A 25988-nucleotide genomic window follows, 5' to 3' on the forward strand; every position below is an offset into this window, starting at 1 on the left:
ATTGAAGTCTTCGTATGCCTTCTAGAACTGTTTACCAAGAGAGCTATCTGGAAAATAAAACATGCAGGTAAATAGAATTTAAGTTACAGAAAAGTTTTTATTCAAAGAGACATGATTCATTCCAGAAAGCCGTGCTGACTTCAGGGCATTGAGCACATACACTATGGCGCTCTATACCTGAGGCACTTTAAAACCTGGGCTTTCTGCTGCTTGGTATAATTGCTCTACTTCAGCTTACCGAGTAGTTGCTTAGATATCTAGTTTTCCTTGTCTCCAGATCTAGCTTAGCTTCAGAGATAAATCTAGCATACTAATACATAGAGAGAGTGAGGTCACCTTGGTACAAGAAACAGCTCTGCTTAGCTCTCTCAATATTTTGCATTTCTTGAGTCTTCTTAATGTCTACCATAGCAGTTTATATGAAAACTAGGCTTGCAGGTTGATGTGGAGGTAGCCTGCCCCCAATCCTCTGCCTACTTCCAAGAACTTGTAGTGATCAGTCAGTGGGATGGACCTGGGTATGGAGTTGTCTCCTGTCTCTATTTTCATTCCTTGACAACCATCCTGTTCTTGGGTTGGAAATGCATATCTTCTTAGATGTTCCTAACCAAACACTAATAAACATAGTCAAGAAAGGGGGAGTTGGACCCAATATATATAAATTAAATTGATATTTCAATTTAATTGAGTAGGCATTTATTGAAGGCCGTCCATGTTCTAGACCTTGGGCTTGGCTCCTGCTTCAAAGGGATTTATAGTCTAGAGAGAGAGATGACAGGCCTTCTGAGCCCATTGCATGCATAGTGGTACAAAGGACCACCAGGACAGACATGCCAATGGGAACATCATAGTTGGCCATTAGGCCAGGCTCTTTTGTCTTAGATGTATATAGTCTTGTATCAGTATGTTATATTTCCTTTTTTTTTTTTTAATCTAAAAAAATTTCAGATTTTTGCCGAAACCGGTTTGGCTCAGTGGATAGAGCATCGGCCTGCGGACTGAAAGGTCCCAGGTTCGATTCCGGTCAAGGGCATGTACGTGGGTTGCGGGCACATCCCCAGTAGGAGATGTGCAGGAGGCAGCTGATCGATGTTTCTCTCTCATCGATGTTTCTAACTCTCTATCTCTCTCCCTTCCTCTCTGTAAAAAATCAATAAAATATATTAAAAAAAAAAAAAAATTTCAGATTTTTAGCAGTGAACCCATCCTAAATTCCCATTTAAATCTTGACAAGAAGGAAAAGAATGGCCAAAGACGCAAGATAGTTTCTACCTGGATGTGGTAATCAGAAAGGGTGAGTTTTGTAGTATTCTTCAAGCTTTATTTGTCCCCAAGGAATAGTAAATTCCAGGGGATGGCCTCATTCCCCAGAGTTCAAACCTGGAAACTACTAACAGAAGTGCTGATCTTAGCTGTTGGGAGAAAAGGGTGTATCTCAGGCACTAAATACAGATTTACAGAGCTCCCACCAAATGATGTTCTGCAGGAGCAAAGACAAGCGGCAGATATCTGGGGAAGGAAGGTGAAGACCGAGGGAAGCCGTTGTAAATGTTGCATGTTTTCCATTATGCACAACTGTGCACGTGGCAAGTACGTATGTAGCCAAAGTAAAAAATGCATCATTGCCAACTGGGTGCACAGTCCCCTCTCAACACAATTGAAACAGAGTTTCTAATATATCCATGATGTGGGCCAATTGATATATACCTGGAGTCCTGTCAGTAGGTATATACCTGGAGTCCTGTCAGTAGGAAATATGAATGTGCATGAATCTCTTAAATTCAGTGTTCAAGGTGGGTGGGATCAGCTATTCAACCTTCCCTTTTCTCCTCCTCCTTGCTTCTCCTTTTCTTCCCCCCGCCTCCTCCCTTTGTAAATTTATGATTGAGAAATTATTCAAACTGCTTCAAGCTCTGTCATTTCTGCATGAGTGTTTGATGCTTGTTCTTAGATCTTCATCTTGTTACTGGGTCTAGGAGCAGAGGTATAGCATTACATTAAAACACTTTACTGCATTGTGTCTGTCGGCTTGGTTAACTTCTGTGTGGCAAAACCAAACCAAATTCTGAAATGATTCACTGGATCTTTTTTGCCAACATTAAAAAGAAAAAAAAATATGAGTTAAGCAAATGCTACATTAAAAATACGGAGCTTCATGGTTTGACATTAAAAACTTTAATTACAATTTTGTTTAAATTACTAAAATATCAGTTGTAGGGGTACTTCTGCACACAGCTGATGTTAATGGAGATTAAATAATACTGCTTAGTTAATGTTTCTTATCTTATCTTCTTTTTAATGTTTAGGTACTCCACTTGTTCTAGTCCCCAATTAATGCTTACAACTTGCCCTGTCGTCTTGCATTATATATTATAATGTATATGTTACAGTTAGTCTTTGCTATGTAATCTTCAGTATCATGTAATACAAGGGCAATTACCTCACCTACATGTATAGCATTAGAAAGATTCTTGAATATATTGCTTCTCTCTATCTCCGTGTTGCCCACATTTGCACAAGCTTGTACAGAGATAACTGACTTTTCTCTGTGGCAACAAGATGATGATCAACCAGTTAGACTACTTCCATGCCTAAGTTTTTCTCTGGCACTGAATGAAAAGGGGTCGCTGTAGTAGATTAGTGAGGTAGTTTGTATAATACAGATACCTATTAAAATTGTCATATATAGTATATGTCATCAACGCCCTGTCACTTAAGTACCTTTGTGGACATCTGTAGGAACACATAATATACGTCTGAATTCTGGGCAAAACTATAAACTTGGTTACGTTTCCAAATGTATTATATATAAGATTAAAACCCTCAATGTTTAAAATGACGGGTTTGTTGTCAAAGGCACTGTACTTTTCATTCTACAGGATCAAAAGGCTTTTGTCTTCGTGCGTCTTCATGAAAACTCCTAGTGGTTTTAAGAGCAGCATCATGCTGGTGAGGCCTCTCCTACCTCTGGGGTGTCCTGCCCTGCTCTCCATCTGGATGGAGTAGGAAAAAGAAGTAGAACAAAGTTTTTTTGGTTGTTTGTTAAAAGTCACCAGAGGCTTATTTGTGTGTGTGTTTAATTTTTACAGCTTTGTTGTGGTTGGTCTTTTGCAATTATACCTGTGAGCTTACATGTTGAATAATAAATTATGGGAGTAATGTACAAAAACTCTAGAGAATGGCTTCCTGACTAAATGGACGCTTGTGACAAGTCTGAATTTGCTTTCTGTGTTTGGAAAGATGCTATTGCTCTCCTGGGAGTTCTCCTATTGGCAGGTCACTAGCAGGACTTTCCGTGACAACTCAGAAAGAGAGGGCTGCATGCCCCAGATGTACCCTCTAAGACTGCATGAGGTTTAGAGCCTCCAAGAGTGAAGGTTATAAAGTATCAGCTGGGGGTGGGCAGCTTTATAGAGAAAAGTGCACACCAATATTCTTAATTACCCCTACCCAAAACAGCAACTCAGTGAAAATTACGACATAGGTACACTAAAATCTAAATTATCTATTTTGATGCAGGGGTACATTTATTAAAAGCCATTGTATTAAACACAGGTGACATTCTGTCAATTGGCAATGGCATATTAGATTTATTATTTAAATTATGTTGCATTTAGGCTAATATTAGAATCTCAGTAGTTTACGTTTCCTATGCAAGCAACAATAAAGGGCAAAAGGCTCAGGGGTGCATTAGGAGGCAAATGAAAGCCACTCCGATAGCAATCATTTTTAACAGATACGCCACGAAGTAGATACTTTACACCTTGGTGATCCGTAGATTACTATAAATATCTGTAGGTGGTTGTGCTTAGCATTCATGCTTACATGTACACAGCTAACAGGCTGATTCCTGGAAAGGACTGTCAACAGATGAGTGGTGTTGAGGTAAGATCATGTTGCCTGGTGCCAGAGGACTTAGATTTGAACCCACTTCTGATCTGACCAGTTTTTCACATTGAAGAAGCCTTAAAAGTTCCTAAACATCAATTTCTCTGTCCATAATATTGAATAGTGTACTTGCGCTCCTTATACAATGTGTTTTGTATTATTAAAGTTAGGCAAGGATGATTCCGCAGATGGGTAAGACACAGGTTTAGGCCATAAGGAGATCGGGGGTGAGTGAGCAGAGAGCAGACAAGTAAATCAGCACGTGCACTAGTGCAGCAAGTTTTAAGTGGTTGTATGAAATACCTTTATTTTATATTTCTTACCGTACAATGAAATCATGTATAATTAATTTTGAACCACCAGAAAGTAGGTGAGGCCTAGGCCATAACATGCACATGAAGCATTTTTTTGTATGAAATATATGATTTTTAAGCCACTCAGCACAAACGAAGTTGTAGCCTAGGACAGGAAAACTTAGAACCAAGTTCTGTGTGTATGTTTCTGGGTCAGCCCCAACTTTACAAGTAGGCAGAGGAGGTGACTTAATGAGCCCCTATTTCTAATATGCCTAGCACAGTGCCTGGAATGAAGTTCACTAAACAGAAATATTATATGTACTGTGACAGGGTGAGTGGCAGCCATTAGAGCATTCAGCCACTCAAAATATTACCCTCAGCGATCTGTCTTAGTTATTGGTTGGTTGAGACTCCTACCATTAGACATTCACTCTGACAACTAGGAAATTGCATCCCTGGAACTCTTCCTTGAAAGGTTGATGTCCCTGGGGAAAGATAAAACTTATAAACTAGGGTGAATCCCTAACACTATAGTGTAAATTAGTTTCTAACATTAGCAAACTTAACATCAGAACACGACAGGGCATGAAATAAAGTAGGAAGGCCTAATCAGAAAAGAAGAAGGAAGGCAAGGTCTGCAGTCTGGAGCCCTGTTAGCGAGAGCCTGAAGCATTTTGGTGGGCCCTAGGGTGGCATGGTGTTCTCTCTTAAGCTGGGATTGATGTGACACTATTGCCTCTCTGAGCACAGCATTTGGGAGGTTCTGCTGCAAAGTGGTGAGAGGACCCTGACTGTAATCGTCACCTAGCTGTGGACCAGTCCTGGTTATTTCTGCAAATCTGCCGAGAAGATAGAGTGACAGTGGACAGGCTTGTGTTGAACTCACTCCCTCCACCATAAGAATCGAGAAAGAAGCTTAAGAATACATCAAAATGGGAATTTTGATGGGGGCCAAAATGGCCACATCTGTACATTTGCTTCCCTGTTCCTAAGTTAGCAGAAGCCATTAACCACTGAGTTGGGAGAGTTGGTATGGGGCAGGAAGCAAATAAGAGAACTAGAGACACTTCGATTACCTACTTCCCCTTCCAACTTGGGTGTCACTCATTTAAACATTCTTGCAGAGGAAGAGCTGTCAGGCTAACCCTTCCAAGGGAAATGCTCAAACAAAAATATCAGTGTGTACCTTAAATATTGCATGGAAGTCAAACACTGGTCGTCAAGATCGTTAAGCAAGGCTGAAGGACGAAATTCCAAAAGCCATAGGTAGAGATGAATCCTGCACAATTCATGTAAGATTCAGCAGCTTGTGGTGGTTTTTTTTTTCAGCGCTAGAGAATAATCCACTTTATTAGCGTGTTTGCAGCAGACATGGATGGCATACATTGCATATTATAATTTGCCATGGAGATTTTACCCTTCCAATTAAGTGTCTGTTTAGTTAGCACAAATTTGCAGCAAGTTATCCTTCTAAGGCCTGGTGGTATTTCATGGTACGTCAGTCAATAACCCATGTCCCCAGCCTAATTGCCAAGGGGCTATTTCCTGACTCCTAGCCAGAGGTTGGCCTTGGGAAGTATAAAGTTATGTTTGTTAAATGCAAGCCTCACTATCTCGGGAAGGCATTAGCAATAATCTTCCTGCCCATTGCACAAATTTCTCCCTGTAAATGCCAGTGATCATGGTGTAGACAAGCATGTGTGCTCCACTCCCAGGATTTTTCTTGAAAACTAAACTTCTTTTGAGTTTCCAAAGCCTTGCTCTCTTTTTTAATGTTCAAATTATGTTAAGGTAAGTGGAATTAGAAATAGAAATAAATTAGTTTAATCACACATGAAGTATTATTTTTCATAAATACTTTAGTCATTTTTACATGTAACAATGAAAAAATGAACATATTAATTTGCTGTCAGATTGAAAAATTCTAAAAAAATTAACTTTATAAACACTTGTCTATGTTATTTAGAAATAAGTCTTTGTTAGATTACTCAGCTCTGGATCTAGAGTTGAATAAGTTTTCTGTAACATTGCTTATTGTAAAGAGAAAGATATTCCTGTTGTGCATGTGCCCACATTCACATGCAAACACATGCATTTTATAGTTTTTGAAAATAAAGTGTAAATATATCTAATTCACCTCCCAATACTGTATATCAGTGTAAGAAAGGCATGGATTTTATGTGAGTAAATTTATTTTTATTATGATAAAATAATCACAATTATTGCTAAGAAAGTTTCCCGATATTTACAAGAGCTTAAAGGTAGAAATTAAGGATATAGCCATACACCCTAGTGATACAAGAAGAGAAATGAGATATCAGGGTATAGAGCAGTCACCTTTAAATCCCACCCACCAGTGTTTTCAGTGTTAAGCAGCCAGGGAGAGGAGAGCAGGCTTGCCAAAAGGGCCATTTGTAAATCACAAAATGTAAGGGTTAGAAGGCACTACATTTTGTAATCTAGTCTCATCTACCACTGAATTCAGAAATCCTTTCTATTATAATCATGACTTTGACTATTCCTTAAGAAAGTGCGATTGGTCTGGCCGGTGTGGCTCAATGGTTGAATGTTGACCTATGAACCAGGAGGTCACTGTTCTATTCCAGGTTAGGGCACATGCCCAGGTTGTGAGCTCAGTCCCTGGTAGGGGGCGTGTGGGAGGCAGCCAATGATTCTCTCTCATCATTAATGTTTCTCTCTCTCTCCCTCTCTTTCTCTCCCTTTCTCTCTGAAATCAATAAAAATATATTAAAAAAAGAAAGTGTGATTGGCCCATAAGATTGTTAATTTTAGTACTGGATGGCAGTAATGTTTATATAATTCTTCTGCCAGAAAATTTTAATTTCTCCCTAGTGTTTTTCTCCAATTCTTTCTTTTATTAGAAGTCACCCCTCACTCCCACCCCAACACATTTGCCTTTGGGCTGGGTTTATGGCTATGTATCTAGAGACCACATTTCCAAATTTCTCTAACAGTTAGCTGTAGCCATGTAATTAAGTTTGGGGCAATGGGATCTGAGCTAAAGTAATATGTGGAACTTCCAGGTCATCTGTTTAAAGACAAAACCGTTTGTGCTGAATTTCCTGGTAGTAGGCACATGGCGGCAACTTTAGATTTAGAGATGGAGCTGTGTATTGATGATGACTGAGTTGATTGTCAAGTTTTAATACCTGGATCACATCATAGAGCAAAACTTTCTACCTATCCCAGACCACATCCCTGTCACTCACCATTCCATCTTATTTAATTTCACTATATTTTAGGGTTTCTTTGTTAGGCAATTTAGTCTAACCGTGGCTTGCGAGTCACATGTGGCTCCTTGGCCCCTTGAATGTGGCTCTTCCACAAAATATCACGTGCAGGCGCACACGTACAGTGCGATTGAAACTTCGTGGCCCATGTGCAGAAGTCGGTATTTTGTGGAAGAGCCGGTATTTTGTGGAAGAGCCACATTTAAGGGGCCAAAAAGCCGCACGTGGCTCGCGAGCCGCAGTTTGCCGACCACTGGTCTAGACCCCAACTCATACATCTACTTGTGACAAAATATGCCCCTCTTAATTTCTAGTGTTTCAAAGATCTCTAGAATTGTACAGAATTAATATACTCCCTCTTTAATATAAAATTGCTTTGACTCTTGAGGGATAATAACTATCTGCTGCACATTTATTTATTTTCTTCTTTTCTAAGTCTTCCTCAGACTTTACTCATTCCTTAAAGGGCTGGAAGTTACCTTCCTTAATGTGGACACCATATCTCCCTCGTGTGTCCTTGGCTTGCTGCTCTGTCACATTCTCATATTCTTTTCACATGAAGAAAAGTCTCTGGTCTCCCGTGTAATAGTCTCCTGCGTCATACCTACATTTATTGATTTTAACCCCTTATTTCAGCAAGCTGAGATAATTGAAAGAGTCCAGGCTTTAATAAGACCAATAGTAAATACGAACAAGTTGTTTGAATGTCTTCCAATAACTTGAAATTGTTATACTTACGTATCAAAAATGAAATGCTCGGGGTTTAAAATATTGAATATTCCTGCTCCCACTTTTTCCAATGAATACCCAGTGTCAGCTACTATTAGCATTTTACATGTATTAGGTCACATATTATACACAAAAACCCTATTATTTTTATGTTTTTTTGATAAGTAAATGAGTCTTTGAGGGAAAGGATGAGTTGTCTACACAGGTAGAAAAAAATAGCATAGCCAAGTGCAAACCCAAGTTGGTATGACACCTAAGCTTAATTTGCCACTAGACTCTATTGCCATTTGATGGGCTTCACTTTACGCAAAGTATAGGCGTATGCCTTATGAGAGTTTCTATGTTTGGAAAAGACAAGACATATATTTAGCTTTTGTCAAAATGCATACACTTTTCTTTGTCTATTTTGGTAATGGTTTTAACCCAAAAGCAAGGGAAGGAAAACATTCAAATAATTTGGAAAACCAGATCTATCTACACGCTTAGACCTGCTTTATATACAAAGCTTGGTTCTTCTAACTACACCAAAAATGGGGGATTATTCTACTATGAGACTTTTTACAACACACTTCCCAGAATTGAATTTGATACTAAAAATGAAGGTCTGGTTTCTTCTGCTGATGATTTCAATTTTTTAATCCAGCTAGTAAGATATTACTATGGTTCTTGGATTAAAGTTGCTTATCTAGATGAGAATGTGCTTTGCTTGATGTCTCCCTTCTTTGATGAGTTAGTTGGCTATGAGGTCTCTACACATCCAAGAACGCTTGCCCTCCTTTAGGATTGATGCAAAGCATGGTAATTTGTGTTTAGAGTTCCCCATCTCCACATCAAGATAATTTCCCCGTGTTCTGTAAGTCTGATCACCTCCCTTTTATGCGAGCCATACTGCCATTTTCATGTTCTTCTCTCCTAAAAAATCAAGAAAGTAAAATGCAAACCAAGGAATGATGCATGTTTTGTTTGGGAAATTTATATGTTGGGGATTTTAAAAACCTTATATTATCTTGTAAAAATGGAAGTTGTTACTGAATGGTGACAAAGAAAAATATCAAGTTCAGAAAGAGTTTACTAATTATCTATTTCAACCTCCTTATTTTATAAATGAGAAAATCAGATTTCAGAAAGCTTAAGTGACTTGTTCAATTTCACATTTCTAGGGAGACACATTTGAGTAAGAAGACTGCTGGCATATTCCTCAAACTATACCACGTGATCCACTGTTTGTTTATTTTTAAAACATGTGTATTTATTATTTAGCCCTAGGCCACATATCTTTTTTAATTATAGATGTGTCTAGTGATGGATGGACATTATTTAAATCTTGTTTATGCTTTTGTCTTCTGTCGCTGAATGACAGTGAGTACAATTAATAATAATCCTATGTAATAAAAGGGTAATATGCAAGTTGACCCTAATGGTGGAATGGCAAGAATGACCACTCAACCAGTTACTATGAGGCACACTGCCCACCTCTAGTTCCCTTTCCCTGGCTGGCAGGTTCTGATCACCTGATGGCTAATGGGGAACCAGGGGTGGGTGGCAGCAGGGGGCGGGGCCAGCTGCAGGCAGCCAGGGAAGATGGCCCTGATTGCAGGCCAGGCCTAGGGACTGTACCCATGCAGGAATTTCATGTGCCAGTCCTCTAGTAGTAATAATAATGATACCAGAGAATATTTATTGAGCACTTACTATAAGCTAGACACTATTATAAGTGCTTCATATTACCAAATTACTTGATCTTCAAAAAATCTTCCTGAGATTCATAAAATTACTAAAATTGTCTTTCTCATTTACAAATGAGGAAATGAAGATCCAGGGACTTGTCTAAAGTCACACATCTGCTAACTGGTAAAATCTAGAACTCAAGATTTGGAATCTGGCTTTAGGATCTGTGCTCTAAACCAGTACACTAAGTTATCTCTGATAGAGAACTTTCAACCTAGTTTTTCAACAATGGATCAACTGTGTGTGTGTCTGTATAATACATGTGTGTTATCCATAATCTATGCCGTATTATGTTAATATATGCACAATGTACTCTTTCTGTATGTGAGCTACAAATAGTTTTGAGAAAGAAAATTGACTTATGGTTTCTTATATGTATATCAATAGGATTAATTTCCTGGCTTCATAATTTGTTAAGATAATTGAATAACACAGCAAGAAGCTAAAATACTTTATTATATAATGATTACAATTGAAATACAATTATTAAACTTTCATAATCATTTATCTATTTTAAAAGAACTACCTTATGTGTTTTACACAGTGTTTGCTTATTTAAACTTCCAATCCATAAACCAGATGACAGGCAAGAAAACCCAAGACAGAAAGTTATGAAAATTAATGTATTCTTTAGATTCTCCCAGACCACACTATATACCATTTTACTGATTGATTGATTGATTGATTGATTGATTTTAGAGAGAGGAAGGGCGAGAGGGAAACATCAATTTGTTGTTCCATTTATTTATGCATTCATTGGCTGCTTCTTGTATGCGCCCTGACCAGAGATATAACCCATAAACTTGGCATATCAGCAAAATGCTCTAACCAACTGAGCTACCAGGTCAGGGCTAATACATACCAGCATCTGTAACAACTGGAACGACCAATGACTGGTTGCTATGATACCAACTGTGGCCAGCAAACTGGCCTGATCAGGGTGGGGCTGGCCGGCCAACTTCCCCTGGCCAGCAATTCCCTGATCGGCCTGCCCAACCACAATAGGCCCACAGCCCCCCCCCCAGGCCAGCCCCACATCTGATAGCAGCCTCTACCCCAATAGGGGGTGGGGCTGGACCAATAGGGGGTGGGGCTGGCCGGCCAACTCCCACAGCCCCTCCTCCTGGCCAGCCACACCCCTGATCGACCCACACCCCAATAGGAGGAGGGCTGGTCAGCCAACCTTCTGCAGCTCCTCCTCCCTGGCCAGCCCCACCCCTGATGGGTCCCCACCACCCTGATTGGCCCACAGCCCAACCACCAGGCTGGGTCTAACCCTAATTGCCCCCCCCCCCCCTGATCAGAGGCAGGACCGGCTGGCCAGCCACCCATGGCCCCTCCCCTAGGCTGCTGGCCCCTGGTCAGCACCCCCCATACTATTCTGGAGTGGGGCCCACCAGCCAATCACCTGCGGATCCTCCCCCCAGCCGATCCAGCCCTGATCGGGCCCAGATCAGGGCAGGCCAGCTGGCCAACCTCCTACCATCTCCTCCTCCCACAGGCCCAGCCCTGATCTGCCCCGATTGGGGCCAGGCCGGCTGGACCCCACCCGTGCACAAATTCATGCACTGGGCCTTTAGTTTTTTAAGTAGAAAAAGAAGGTACACATGATGGTTTTGGTGAAGAAGGTAAAGGGAGCATTTTGTTACCTTTACCTCCATGTCACCAATATTCTCACAGGCTACCACTCATCAATCTCCCATTTGAAACTTCTAGGCTTGTTTTTAAAAACAGTCTATTCTTCCTTTCAAAATGAAATGTTAAATCTATAGGAGGAACTGGGATTTGAGCAGTGTTCCGTCTTGCCTCCAAGACCATCACAGTAAATCTAAGTCTGACCATTGTATCCTTGAAGTAGTGTTATAAACATACTAGAGGCCTGGTGCATGAAAATTTGTGCACTGGGGGGTTGGGGGGGTCCCTCAGCCTGACCTGCCCCCTCTCACAGTCCAGGAGCCCTCAGAGGATGTCCTACTGACAGCTTAGGCCTGCTCCCCGTGGGGAGAGGGCCAAAGCCACGGTCTGGCCTCCCTCTGCAGGAGGCGACCAGGCCAATCAGGGGAAGGCACCGCTCCCATCACCCTGCTGCTGCTGCCACTGCCTCCATGGCCCTTGCAGCAGCCATGGCTGCCAGCCCTCCTCGGCCCTCGCAGCCGCTGGGGCTCTGTCTGGAAGGACATTCAGAGGACATCTGGTCTGTCTGGTCTAATTAGCATATTACCCTTTTATTAGTATAGATAACCAAGAAGTTTGTGTATACCTATTTTAAACTTATTTTACAGTTTATGACTGATTTCTATTTAGACTGCAGACACATATAACCTACTTATTATTAAATAAAGTCTTTATATTTTATTGTTCAAGCATTTGTATATTTTAAAAACATGATCACATGTCCAACGTATTAAGAAAATAAATACCTAATGCAATATGAATCTTGGCATATTTAGGATGTTATTAAGTATCCAGGAATTGGCTGCTCTTATAATAACTTCCTATGATTAAATTTAAACAGCAAGATTTTATATAATTGATTTTATACTCAAGGATGGGCAAATTCTGAATACTCCTTATAAACGTACAAAATAAACATATTTTGTCAATAGTAAAAAGGGAGAAATGCATTTTAGAGGAAAAATTAGACACTGGTTGTCAGTTCATTTTAGACTAGCACTTTCATTTCTTATAAAAAATTCAAACTATGCCCATGAATTCAGAAATATCAAATAAAGTTCAAACTGTTTAAACTTAATTTGCATCATATTACATCAGATCAAATTTCTAGTTATTTCTTCAATCAACATTTATAATATGTCTGTATTTTAATAAAGATCCAAGAAATAGAATGAAGCTTTGGTTTTAGTATAAATGTATTGCCTGTATTTATTATAAATATGAGCCTAACAGACATTTAGCATAGATTTATTTCAGCCAAACCAATGTCACTGTATTGATATTCTTTTTCTAATTGAGAAATAGAACTGAGATGGCACTTTTTTCACTACATCCTTTGTGATTGACATGTGTGTGTGTTGAAATATATTTGTGCACCAATTCATGGTGTAAATTAGATAATTTGCCTTCAGATAAAGTCCTTGTTTAGAAGACTTAAAAAAAATCCAAGAATGACAAAATAACACTTGATAATACCCACTTTGAGAATAGAGGCAATAAAAAAGTTATAGTTTAGAAATATGTATCTGCTTTATTTGTTGTTATGATTAGAGAAGAATGCATTAGATTAATCTTTGAAGCAGAATTGTAGCAAGATATGTGAGGCATTAAAAAGATCCATTATTTATCTTTTGTTCTCCATCCTTTTAAAAAAGATAAATGCCTCTCCATTATATTTCATTATCAAAGTTCTGTATACAGCTTTCAAATTAGACAGGTTAAAATATAAACTAGTCTACATATGACATATCTGAGAATTCACAAATTTACCTCTCTGCAATCCAGATTTTTATGCCACTCCCTAGATGATTTAATTTTTTTATTTTTTTAAATTATTTTTCTTTATTGAGTAAGGTATTATATGTGTCCTTATCCCCCCATTGCACCCCCTAGTGTCTGTGTCCATTGGTTATGCTTATATGCATGCATACAAGTCCTTTGGTTGATCTCTCCCCCTTTCCCCCACCCTCCCCTGCCTTCCCTCTGAGGTTTGACGATCTGATAGATGTTTCTCGGTCTCTGAATCTGGTTTTGTTCATTGGTTTATGTTGGTCATTAGATTCCACAAATGAATGAGATCATGTGATATTTATCTTTCTCTGATTGACTTATTTTGCTTAGCTTAATGCTCTCCAGCTCCATCCATGCTGTTGCAAATGGTAGTTGACCCAGTGGTCCTACTTCTAGTAATATATCCCAAGAAACTAGAAACACCAATCAGAAAGTATATATGTATCCCTATGTTCATAGCAGCACAATTCATAATAGTTAAGATTTGGAAACAGCCTAAGTGCCTATCAGCAGATGAGTGGATTAAAAAACTGTGGTACATCTACACAATGGAATACTATAATTTAATTTTTTGTTTTTAAAAAAGTTTCTTTCCAATCCAGTTAGAAAACTGCAAAATAAATGGTCAGTTTGATTCTTCCTTTATTTAATTAATTTTTCTACTTTGTAATATTGTTTACAATTAATTTTCAATTAAAAGAAAGAAAGAAGGAAAAAAAGAAGCTTAAATCTACAAGGCATATGAGTGCGGTAGATTATGAAAATGTTATTGTTGAATCTTTAAATGCCAAACTGACTACAAAAAAGATAATCTGATGATAGGAGCACCTCCCACATTTCCAGGGACTAATAATAATATGTGACACTGAATAAAGAAAACCTCCTTTAAAATGGAGTTGGGAGGCCAGAAGGGGGAGCTGCAATGAAATAACAGACCCCTAATGGAAAAGAAATACTTTTCATTCCCAACAAGAAGTGTCTCTACTTAACATCTCAGCAGGAGGAAGGAAGATTTTCTCCTTGACCAGCAACAAGCCCATCCAATGAAAACTGTTGCAACTCTGCCAATGAGAAGCCATCACCAGCCTGGACTCTCTCATTCTTTTCATTGGCTTTCATTCAAATCGTCACCCCCACCCCCGCCAACTTTCTCCTTTTCTCTGCAAAGTAATGTTCCTCTCCTTTGTTTTCTGAACTTACCTATAGTTTTTGCCAAAGCATGCTTGCCCCAGAGAATTACAATTCTCTGCTGTTCCTGAAGAAAACCTCTCCCTCCCCCGGCCCTTTTTTTTGGCCATTGAAAATAGCCATCTGTTTTTAAGATCAACAAATAGTTGCACTGTTACCCGTTTCCAACCAGTGTTTGTTGCAAAACTGCACTCTCTAATGTGCATTTGGAAAGCGTAGAATTAAAAACAACATCAAAATGGCCTACTTTTTGAAGCCAGAAAAACACACCCCACAATTGGTTCGTAATTGAGTCTCAGTTTCCTGAAGTTCATCAAACCAAAGAAAGAAAAGAAGAAACCAGAAACAAGGAGAAAAAACACAGAAACACAGCTATACAGAAAGAAATATATTGAAAAAGAAGCAAGAGAGAAAATGAAAGCAAACATTAGTCTTATAAAGATGGAGAGACTGAGCTGCAGAAACTGGTCACATAAATAGTCATGAAATGAAAAGTTTCAGATTTGTATTGAGGAAGGAAAAAAAAAAAAAAACTACTTAGAGAAAGGCCAACAGGCCAGACTAAATAATCCTCGACTTACCGTCCAATTCTGAATCCCATATTAGCGGCAGAGATTTTAATGTAAATATGCCATTACACTGTCATTACAGTGATCAGGCTTCATGGCTCACAGGTCACATCTCAGCCACTGTTAATTTTGCAGGCAAAAGCTTTTTTTTCTCTTGAAATGTTAATAACTTTCTATTAGTTAATGTAGCGTGACTAAAATTCAGATTAGATATAATTCATTTTAATATCTGTGACTGGCTATCCTGATCATTTAGCAATGGTTTCCAGCTGAATACAAGATGCTAAATTGGACTCATTTGCATAGCCCTGTTAAAGCAATGCCATTCTAGAAATGTAGGCATCTTCAAAATTAATTTAAAAGATTTTTTTTTTCCGCCTGGTTTTGCTACTAGGATAAAATCTTTGGTTGACAACTAGTTGAAGTTACTATCCGTTTCTCTGCCGGCCCACCCATCCCCCAAGAAAAAAAAAAGAAACCAAAACACTAGCCAGGAGTGTTAACTGGTAAATGCAGAAAGTACCCAGGGCTCCAGTACACAGAAAGGCTCAATTTAGTAACGCTAATGTTGTTACACAAATCTGAACTGTTGACAAGGTCTGTAACAACCAGGCCTTGGAGAACGTTTTGTTCCATCATCTCAAACCTATTTTTAAGTCTCTGTGTTATGCAGATTCAATGTATCATTACCTACCAAGTGTATGTAGTCTAGTTTGTTGAACTAGATAAGATCTGCTGCTTTCCAAGGAAGAAGCCTGCACCAGAGTGGAAAGCGCTATTGTTATTAATCATAAATGGAGTCTGTTCTTCTCTTCCTTTGCATGTTTAACACCCATTAATGCTAATGGAAAAAACAGATGCGACATGGGACAACCAGATCCCTGTATTATCAATGCCAGTGTGTAGATGCTCACACAAACAATTCAGGAATTGCCTCTGTGAAAGGACTTAGGGATTCTTTGTAACTTGATCCAATTTTGCTAACCTCATCATATTTGATGATTTATTTTCTTTCCAATTATGATGCAAAACAATTTAAAATATTAATCAGCTCCTCTTTCTTCACAGGTATCACAAACTTTGTGTAATGAATATGTAAATAAACTATATCTAGGTCAAAATTTTGAGTCAGGAATTCTAAAAAATTATTAGGAAGTTAAAACCTGGAATAAACAAATTTTTAATGTTTTCTTGATTGCTAACTTAAAAAGCAGTATTTGAAATGTTCACTCTCTTTTATGAATTTATTTAATCATTATCTATTCATTTAGATAAAGATATTTGACTTCAAGAACCCACAGTGTAATCTTTGAAATATAATTTTAGGGACTAAGGGCATAATTAGTTTTAGTCCCAAGCCAAAAAATAGGTCTCAGTTACAGAGAATGTATATAAAGGTTTCTTGTGACTGAAATGATCATCTCTAGGACACTAGAGACAACATATGTGTTGGAAAACAGTCTCTTTATGGTACTACCCTCCTTCCCCTTTTCTGCTTTCCCTGTTGGTAACTAAGTGGTACAGGTTACATTTCCTTAAAACTGTCCCCTTTTCTATTTACCACATGAGGTCAAGTTTTTATAATTTCTGACCGGGACTATTTCTAGTACTCTTACCTGTTTACACTGGCCACCTTAATTCCAATTTATCATTAAAACTGGAGTTGCATTTCCCCAGTATAACTCTCATTGCTCCTTCTGTTAAAGTCCTTGAGTGACCTCTTCATGATTTTCAGGGTCAGAAGTCTCTGTATGGTATATGCTTCCGTTGATGATGGGCCTTGACTGGCTGTCCAGCCCTATCCCCTGTATTATCTGCATTTGCACCCTGAGCCCCAGCCTGGACTAATGATTCCCATTTCCCAGAAGGCACCATGTTTTCGCTTGTTTCTGTGCCTTTGCTTATACCCTTTTCCTTTTCTGAACATGCCTCGACCCTTGCCCACAAATTCTTACTCATTCTTCAGTACTCAGCTCAACTGTTATCTTCCCCTCCCATGTCTTCAGAAAGAGTTAATCACATGGCCCTCCGGGCACCATGGCACTAGCTCATATCTTGAATGTACCAATGTGAGATTTTATATATATTTACATATAAATATAGTGAATGTCTGTAGAGTAGGAGTAGATATTGGCATAGAATAGACCCTTTATAAATATTCTTGAATTAATAAATGATTAGTAAATGTGCCTTTCTATCAGCAAACATCTAGCTTTTATAAAATCAATTCTAGGTCCATTCTGTATCCCTGAAATTTTATTTTCACCAAAAGTATTCTGCCTGATATTTGAGGATAAAATCTCCCAGGATCCTAAGCAAAAATTGCACTTTGAAAAGATGACATTTCAGACTGGTTCTGAGATTCTTTAGTTGCTTATAGCTTTTCCTAAAAATTACCTGAAATTCCAGTTTCTTTGCTTTTCCTTTTTCAAGAAATGTTAAAATTCCCTATGTATTTAGAGGCTGTTTCCCTGAATAATGACATTGGATATTTATTTCCATTTAAAATGAAGATACTTGATAGCCTGAAATAGGTGTTCCTTAAATATACAGGGTGTTCAAAAATATATAAACACTTTAACAGCTGATAGCTCAATTTTGAAAATGAAAAGTATTTGAATAAACACTGCCTTGATCGTTACACAAAGTGTGTATATACATTTTCTTGGGACACCCTAAATTTATAAAGGTGTGGGAGAATAAACTTAGCTAGGTTTCAAAACCTGTTCTCTGGTAGATTTCTTTATTTAACAATGGGGGTAAAAGGGAATATCTGTAAAACTTTCAACAGTAAAGATACATTTTAAAAAAAATAATGTAATGTAAAAAAAAATAAATAAAAGTTATTTTAAGATACAAAAGAGATTGGACCAGATTTAGAACTTCAAAACCCACCAAAGTCTTTCAGTTGAGTTTCCCTCATAGAATATTCATCATTCATTCCCATTCACTCTTCTCCAAGTTTAGAGAGATACAAATCTCTTCCTTCCTTTATTTCAGAATTTCCTACCTGGAATATACAAATACAGTCATTAAATATGTTGAACTAACATAAAGCATGTAAAAAGATGAGATATTAACCTTAACCTAAAAAGGAAACCACAAATTAATAAAGCAGTCCCATTAAAAAAGAACCTGCAGTTATAGCTTCCTGTTCCATAAATGCAGTGACTCCATGCTTAGACCCTCAGCATGGATTAAACTGGGCGGGGAGTGGGGGGTGTTGATGTTTAAATAGTGATTGACTAATTTAATGAGGTGAATGTCTTCTAATTTCAGGGAAAGAAATAATAGTCAGATAAAATCATCTGGTTACTTCAGTACAGTTATCTTATTACTTCACTTGATTATCTTTTACTTTTCTTCTAGATTTTTCTTGACCTACATATTAAAGCATGACTATATCCATCAGCATTTCTATTAATATATTTTTTCACTTGTCACTATTTCATTGTCTGTGTTATTAAGAAGGCCATTATTTTGTATCTTCTGCAAATTTCATTTGTGTACTTTCAATCTCTTGACCACTTTTCTTCATTCCAAGATAATAGCATTTCTAAGCATCTGAACAATTAAATGAGATAATAATAACAGCAGTGTCAGGATCACAAGAAATAAACAATGGTTTCAAAATGCTCCTGCAATCTTTATTGGGGCAAACAGGTATCAGAATGGATGGTGACAGGATTAAACACACAATTAATTAGTGGTTATCTGGAAAGTGGTTGAAAGGGAATGAATATTGTGAAGGTAGTGGGGGTGGGGAAATGCACTAAAATCAGTGAACTCTTATGAACTTACATAAGAGTAAAATTGAGTTAACTCCAAAGAAGAAATCAGTGAGAAGGACAGAGCCATTGGAAAAAGCTTTAAGGAAGTAATTAAATGTTACTTGGTCTTCAAAGGTGGACAGGAAAAGAAAATATTCAAGAATGTGGAACAATATAAGCAAAGGGTAGCATTGGAATTAGCAATTAAGTTCAGAGAAGCTTCAGGTCTGATGTTAGATAGGATGAAATAAGAATGGTTTATAATAATATAAGCAGAGATATCTGGACTCAAAGTAACGACAGTAGTAAGCCTCTAGAGCAGTGGTCCTCAACCTTCCTAATGCCGTGACCCTTTAATACAGTTCCTCATGTTGTGGTGACCCCCAACCATAAAATTATTTTCGTTGCTACTTCATAACTGTAATGTTGCTACTGTTATGAATCGTAATGTAAATATCTGATATGCAGGATGTGTTTCATTGTTTCATTGTTCCCACAGGTTGAGAACCGCTGCTCTAGAGCCTGTGAGGAAGCCACCTCCATATAAAGTGAAGGCTGCATTTGTTATCTGTTGTCCTGTGACAAAACCCCCACATTGGGCTGCTGAGAAGGCATCCATTTATTATCTTACATTATTTTATAATTTCTTAAGGGAGCATTTTAGCTTGAGTTTCTCTCCCAAGTCAAGCTGTCAATTAAGGCTGTATGCTTACATAAGATTAAAATTAAGAACCACTTCTAAGTTTGGTCATGTAGCTGTTGGTAGGCTTTAGTTTTTCACTGCCTGTTATCTGGGAGCCTTCATTCTTTGCCAGTAGGGCTTCTACAAAGGCTGCCTCAAAGTTCTCCTACACCATAGCTGGTTTCTACCAGAGTGAGTGATCCTAGAATGAAAGAGAGAACAAGAAAGCAAGGAGAGTGTCCCCACAATGGAAGCTACTTTTATAATTTAATGTTGGAAGTTACATACCTTTACCTCTCCCCAGTTTACTGGCCTCAAGACCAAGTCTTGTAATAAGTGGGAAGAAACTACACAAGGGTATAATACCAGATGAAAATCACTGGGGGTCAACTAGAAGCTACCATGATGTAAAAGAAGCCAAGCAAGAGGCTGTTAGAATCACCCAGTGAGAACATCATGAAGGCATAAGAATGAAAATAGAGAGAAAATGACATATATATGAAATATTTAGAAGACACAATGACTTAATAATAGTAAATTTGGTGAAATTAAAACATCAGAGACTAAAAGAAGACTTTAAGGTTTGAACTTGGAAAATTTGAAGACTGATACTGCTACCAATTGATTGAGTAGTACAGAAATGGTAATTTTTATGTTAAGGTAACTTGAGTTGTAGACCTGTTGAGTATGAGGTGGCAGTTATCTATCCAAGTGAAGATACCCTCAACCTTGTAGTGCCCAGGACCCTGTTCCAACCACTGAGCTACAATAGCCAGGGTTCCAACTTTTTGAATTTGGAAAGTTTAAACATCAAGAGTAAACTTGAGGTTTACTATTTATGTTATTTTCTCATTTTTCATTTGGCTGTCTTTTTTGGTGATTGAGCTGTTGTATAAATACATGCATATTTAAATATGTATGTATATATATAAATGGAATATATGTTATATACTTAGTAGAGGCCCAGTGCACAAAATTCATGCATTGTGTGGTCCCTAGGCATGTCCGGCGATCAGGGCTGATTAGAGCCAGGCCAATTGGGGCCAGGTCAATTGGGGACTGCCAGTCAGGGTGAGGTACGTGGGTGAGGGACCATGGGAGGTTGGCTGCCAGCCCCAGGAGGGAGCTTGCCCTCAGCCTCCCTGGGAAAGTGGCCTCATCCGTCACCACCCACCCCCAGTTCCCCATCCCAGCCCGGGGCCCAAAGGCCCTGGTGGGGTTGGGAGTAGAAGCAATGGTCGCTGGGCCGGGTGTGGGAGGAATGGATGCCAGATGCTGATGCTGCCATTGGCACACTGCCATGGCACAGTTCCCCACCTACCCCCTCTGCCGGGGTCCAACCCCAGCAGGTCCAGGGGTTCCCAAAGGCGTAGACGGAGTTGGCGAAGAAGGAAGGACACGGAGACAGTATTCAGTTGATCAGCAGCCTAGCCAGGATCTCCAGCCAGGATCTCCAGCCAAGTTCTGGTTTGGATCTCCAGAGAGGTTCTGCTGTTTATTGTCTTGTTACATCCGTATTTATACCAGTTGATTTTAATCCTGTCAATCTTTATTGCAAAGGTTAGGGCGTTTCTTATCTCCATTCCAGGGAGTAAAGATTATGTAGCTTAAGCATGATTGTTTGTAGTTAAAGTGATTAACTACCCGCCTGGCACTTAGTTAAGGAATTTTATCCCCTCCCTGACTTCAGGGAAAAATCCCTACCTGGGGAAACAACCTTTCTCAGAGAGGTGACCTTGGTTAAAACACACAGCGCTAAGGGGAGCAAACATATTAAGAACAGTATGCTATATACGCCAGGTCCCTTGAAACATATGCTGTGCAGATGTTTCTTTCCTGCAGCGACTGTGTCAAGCAGCAAGGATGGACTGGCTTCTGGCAGCCCTCCTCTTTCCTTGCCACTGCTCTGCCACCATGGCAGGCAGGCTGATCAGGGCCTGCTGGCTAGGGGTAGGGACAGGGTGTGGGAAGTTGGCTGCCGCCCTGAGGAGGGAGCTGGCCCTCGGCCCCCCTGGGAAAGGGGGTGCATCCGCCACCACCCACCTCTGGTTCCCCATCCCAGCCCGGGGCCTGCCGGCAGGGGGAGGGACCACAGGAGGTTGGCCATCCAGGAAAGGTTGGCTGTGGGAGCACACTGACCAACAAGGGACAGTTCCTGAGTTGAGTGTTGTTCTGGTTGCTTAGGCTTTTATATATATAGACTAAAGATTTGTGCACTTGTTGGGGGGGGGGGGTCCCTCAGCCTGACCTGGGCCCTCTTGCAGTCAGGGACCCCTCGGGGGATATCCATCTGCCAGCTTCGGCCCGATCCCCGCCACTCAGACAATCCCGGGCTGGGACCCCTTACTTCTTACCACCTGCCTGCAGTGGAGGCAGGAGAGCCTCCCGCCACAGCCTCTGCGCTCACCAGTGGTGAGCCCAGCTTCTGGCTGAGCTATGTTCCCCCTCTGGGAGCGCACTGCCCACCAGGAGTCAGCTCCTGCATTGAGCGTCTGCTCCCTGGTGGTCAGTATGCGTCATAGTGACTGGTTGTTCCACCATTCAGTTGATTTGCATGTTACACTGTTATTATATAGGATAGTTCTTTTCTCCCACTTGAAAGTTCACCATTCCTGCTTTTAATGATATGTTTAATGATCTGATGATCAGTAAGTTTGATGTTAATGAAGTCCAGACCTATCTTTCCTTTATGGTTATCATCTTTGTGTCACATTTAAGAAGTCTTTTCCTAGGTCAGGTCATAAGGATACTCTTCTATGTTACCTCTTACCAGCTTTATCGCTTTCACATTTAGTTCTATGACCCAGCTGGAATTTATTTTTCATATAGTGAAACAAGGGCTAAATATTTTTTCTTTAATTTTATATTCCATTATTTTTGTACCTTCTTTCCCCCTCTGTACTGCCTTGTTGTAAATCAGGTGAACCTATATATATGTAATTGATCCTGGATTCTATTTTCTTTCACTCTTCAAAAACACACATTTTAGTTACTGTCTTTAAAGTAAGTCTTGATGTCTGACAATGTATATCCAACAGCTTTGTTCTTCTTTAACTTTGCCATTGCTATTTTTGACTCCTAATATTTCCATAAAAATTAGCTTGCCTGTTTTCACATAATAACCTATTGGCTTTTGATTGCACTGAATTTACAGTTTAATTTGGGGCAGAATAGGAATGTTTATGATATTGAGTTGCCCAATCACGAACATGGTCTGCCTGCAAGAAATAAACTGGCAGTGTTGTAGGGTGTTACCCATCACTCCAAACTGTGTGAGACCTCTTCAACCATGGCAGGGAGCTGCTCATTCTCATGGCCTGCCTGCCCTCGCTCAGCAGCTGACCTGGTCAGGGCAGTATTGAAAGCTGCCCAAAAGAGACAGCACCAATTTCTACTCTTCTTTCTCAAATCCCAGCTCCTGCATAAATGCTTCTAGATTACTATGTACCTTTATGTGCTTTCCAGAGCCTTGAAATGTTTTGTTGTTATTGTTAATTCTGTAGAGTTTTAGAGATGTTTTAGGAGAGATGAGTTTGACTTAGTCATAGCCAAAAGTCTTAAATAATTATTTCTTCCACAGGAATTTATTTAATTGAAGTAGTCAAGTTTACTGCAGTGATGTTTTTTCATAAATTCCTATTATTACATTTGTGATAACTGCAACACGTAATAACTATGATAACAATAAACATTATCCATGTTTCTCTATTCATTGTATCTTTTCTTTATCATACTTTCTGTGAGTTTACAAATTTTGCTATTTTTTTTAAATATATCAATTTTAGCTTTGTTTATTTTTCTATTACACATTTGTTTGTTTTTAGTTACTTTTTACTGGCTTTATTTTTTTCTTTTTCTTTGTGTTTACTTAACTGATATTTACTGGAATATTGTGATTCATGTTAATGTTAGTTCATTCATTTGGTACCTTTCTTTAATAATATTAATTTAATGTGAAAAAAAAGGTTTATCTGTATCCCACATATTCTGAAAAGTTCCTAATTTCATACACTATTAGGTATTATATGTCTAATATCATTACATAGAAATATATATGCAGCCCAGGCTGGTGTGGCTCAGTTAGTTGGGTGTTGTCCCATGCACGGAAAGGTTTCCAGTTCAATTCCCGGTCAGGGCACATGCCCAGGTGAGGAAGCCTATCAATGTTTCCTCTCACATCGATGCTTCTCTTTTTCTTTCTCACTCCTTCCTCTCCTTGTAAACATTAATTTAAAAAGATATTTAAAAAGAGCATGCATATATATTTAACTTTCATACTGCTGTCTTCTATAAAAGATGAGTTATTTACTATTTTATTGTCTAGTTACCTAATTTGAGAGGATTTTCTAATATCTTTTTATAATTTTTATCTACCTTAATTTCACTGTGCTTAGAGTAAAATTTTTCAGAGTGGCTTTATGTTTAAGAACAAAGTCAATTTGTTAAATGTTCCAAGTAAACTTAGAAAAGCATGTAGTCTGTTGTTTTGGAAAGTTTCTCTATATTAATTTTTTATTTCCTTGTTCCATACTATATTGAGAGTAGTTTTCAAACTATGATTGTGGAGGTTTCTATTTCTGAGTTTAGCTCTGTAATTTTTTTCTTTATATAGTGGGGCTTTCCTGTTAATGCATACAAAATTAGGATTGTTATATCTTCACATTGAATTGACCCTTTAATTATTATGAAATATTTATCTCAATCTCTAGTTATACCTCTTGACTTAAAATCTACTTTGTCAGTATAACTGTACCACATTATTTTTACCTTCAACCTTTTTGTTTCTTTATATTAAAAAATGTCAATATCATATAGTTGTTTTACAGTTCTTATCTACTCTGATATCTTTTATTTTAATCTGTGTATATTGTTTATTTAAATGCAAATTTATTTCTGCTTTGGGAGGTTTAAATCTACCATTTTATATTGGTTTCTACTTATCTTACCTATTTTTCTTTCTTGCCTTTTTTATTAATATAGTAGTTTTTATTAATTTTTCATCCATTATCTTTTTATTTATACACTTTTATTGATTTTTCAGTAGTTATTTAAGAGGTTATAATATGCACACTAAACTTACTAAAATCCGCCTTCAATTATTTTTGTAACTTTTCAGAATATTTGAGGGCTTTAAAACACTTTAAACCAATTTACAGCCTTTATTTCAACATATATTTTAAACAATATCTCTTAATATTGTTTAAAGTAGGACTGGGTAAATTATGATGTAGGGGCCAAATCCTCCCCACTATCTATTGTTATTTTGTTTTGTTTTAATGATTTATGAGCTGAGATTGATTTTCACATTTGTAAGTGGCTAAAAAGGAATAAAAAGAAAAATCATTTAAAAATACATGAAAATGATATGAAATTTAAAACTTATGTCTATAAATAAAGTTTTATTGAAAAAAGCTACACTCGTTCATTACATGTTTTCATGGCTGCTTTCCCAGCACTACAGCAGATCTCAGTGGCCATCGCAATAAATACCATGCAGATGGTGTGCTCATCGCTTTGTACTGCTGCTCACTGCACTACAAATTGTAGTGGTGAGTTTTAACTGATCAGAGTTTCTAGTGCCATACATTGCTGTAGTGCAGTATTTTTATTTTTTTTTATATCAGTTCATAACCAGCATGACAAAAGAAAGAAAAAAAGTGAATTCTAAATGTCATGATTTTAAGATACAGTGGAGTATGAATTATTTTGTTACCAAATTAGATGGCAAAGCATTTTATTTTTTAGCAACACTATAGCTGTGCTTAAAAAATATAACAGACATTGGCAATATCAGACTAAACAGTCATCACAATATTCTCAACTCACAGTAAAGCAACAGCAAGAAAAATTAGAAACTGTAATATGAAAATCTCATCAAAGAAGACTTTCTTCACACACAAAAAAAAATGAAAATGAGTCTGCAAACAGAGTAAGTGTGAGAGGCTCATGTGCTAGCCAAGCACTGCATAAATAATTATAGACTGGCAGCAATTTTATTTTGATGTTTTAAAGATGTCATTTCTTTCCTGCTGAATTTCATTGTTTGTGTTGAAAAGTGAGATATTTTTACTACTGTTCCTTTCAAATATTGTGTTTTCTATTAAACTGTTTTTAAAAATTTGTTTTTGTCCTTGATTTTTTAAGTTTTAATCTGACATGGCCAGGTGTAATTTTTTTTTCAATTATCTTTAAAGTTGCTAGACCTTCTTGTATCTATTTGGAAAATTCTTACCCTATTTCTCTTAAAATACTGCTTCTACCCCTTTATTGCTTTTCTCCTTCTTGGACTGCAGCTGTACATATGTTAGACCTTTTCTTCATGACCCAGGAAATCATGCTATTTTATATATATTTCATCCTTTTTTCTTTTAGAGGTTTATTCTAGATTTTCTACTTACCTCTATTGCTATTAAATACATACG

Source organism: Myotis myotis, unplaced genomic scaffold, assembly GCF_014108235.1.
Source record: "Myotis myotis isolate mMyoMyo1 unplaced genomic scaffold, mMyoMyo1.p scaffold_m19_p_8, whole genome shotgun sequence".
In the NCBI taxonomy this organism is placed as follows: Eukaryota; Metazoa; Chordata; class Mammalia; order Chiroptera; family Vespertilionidae; genus Myotis; species Myotis myotis.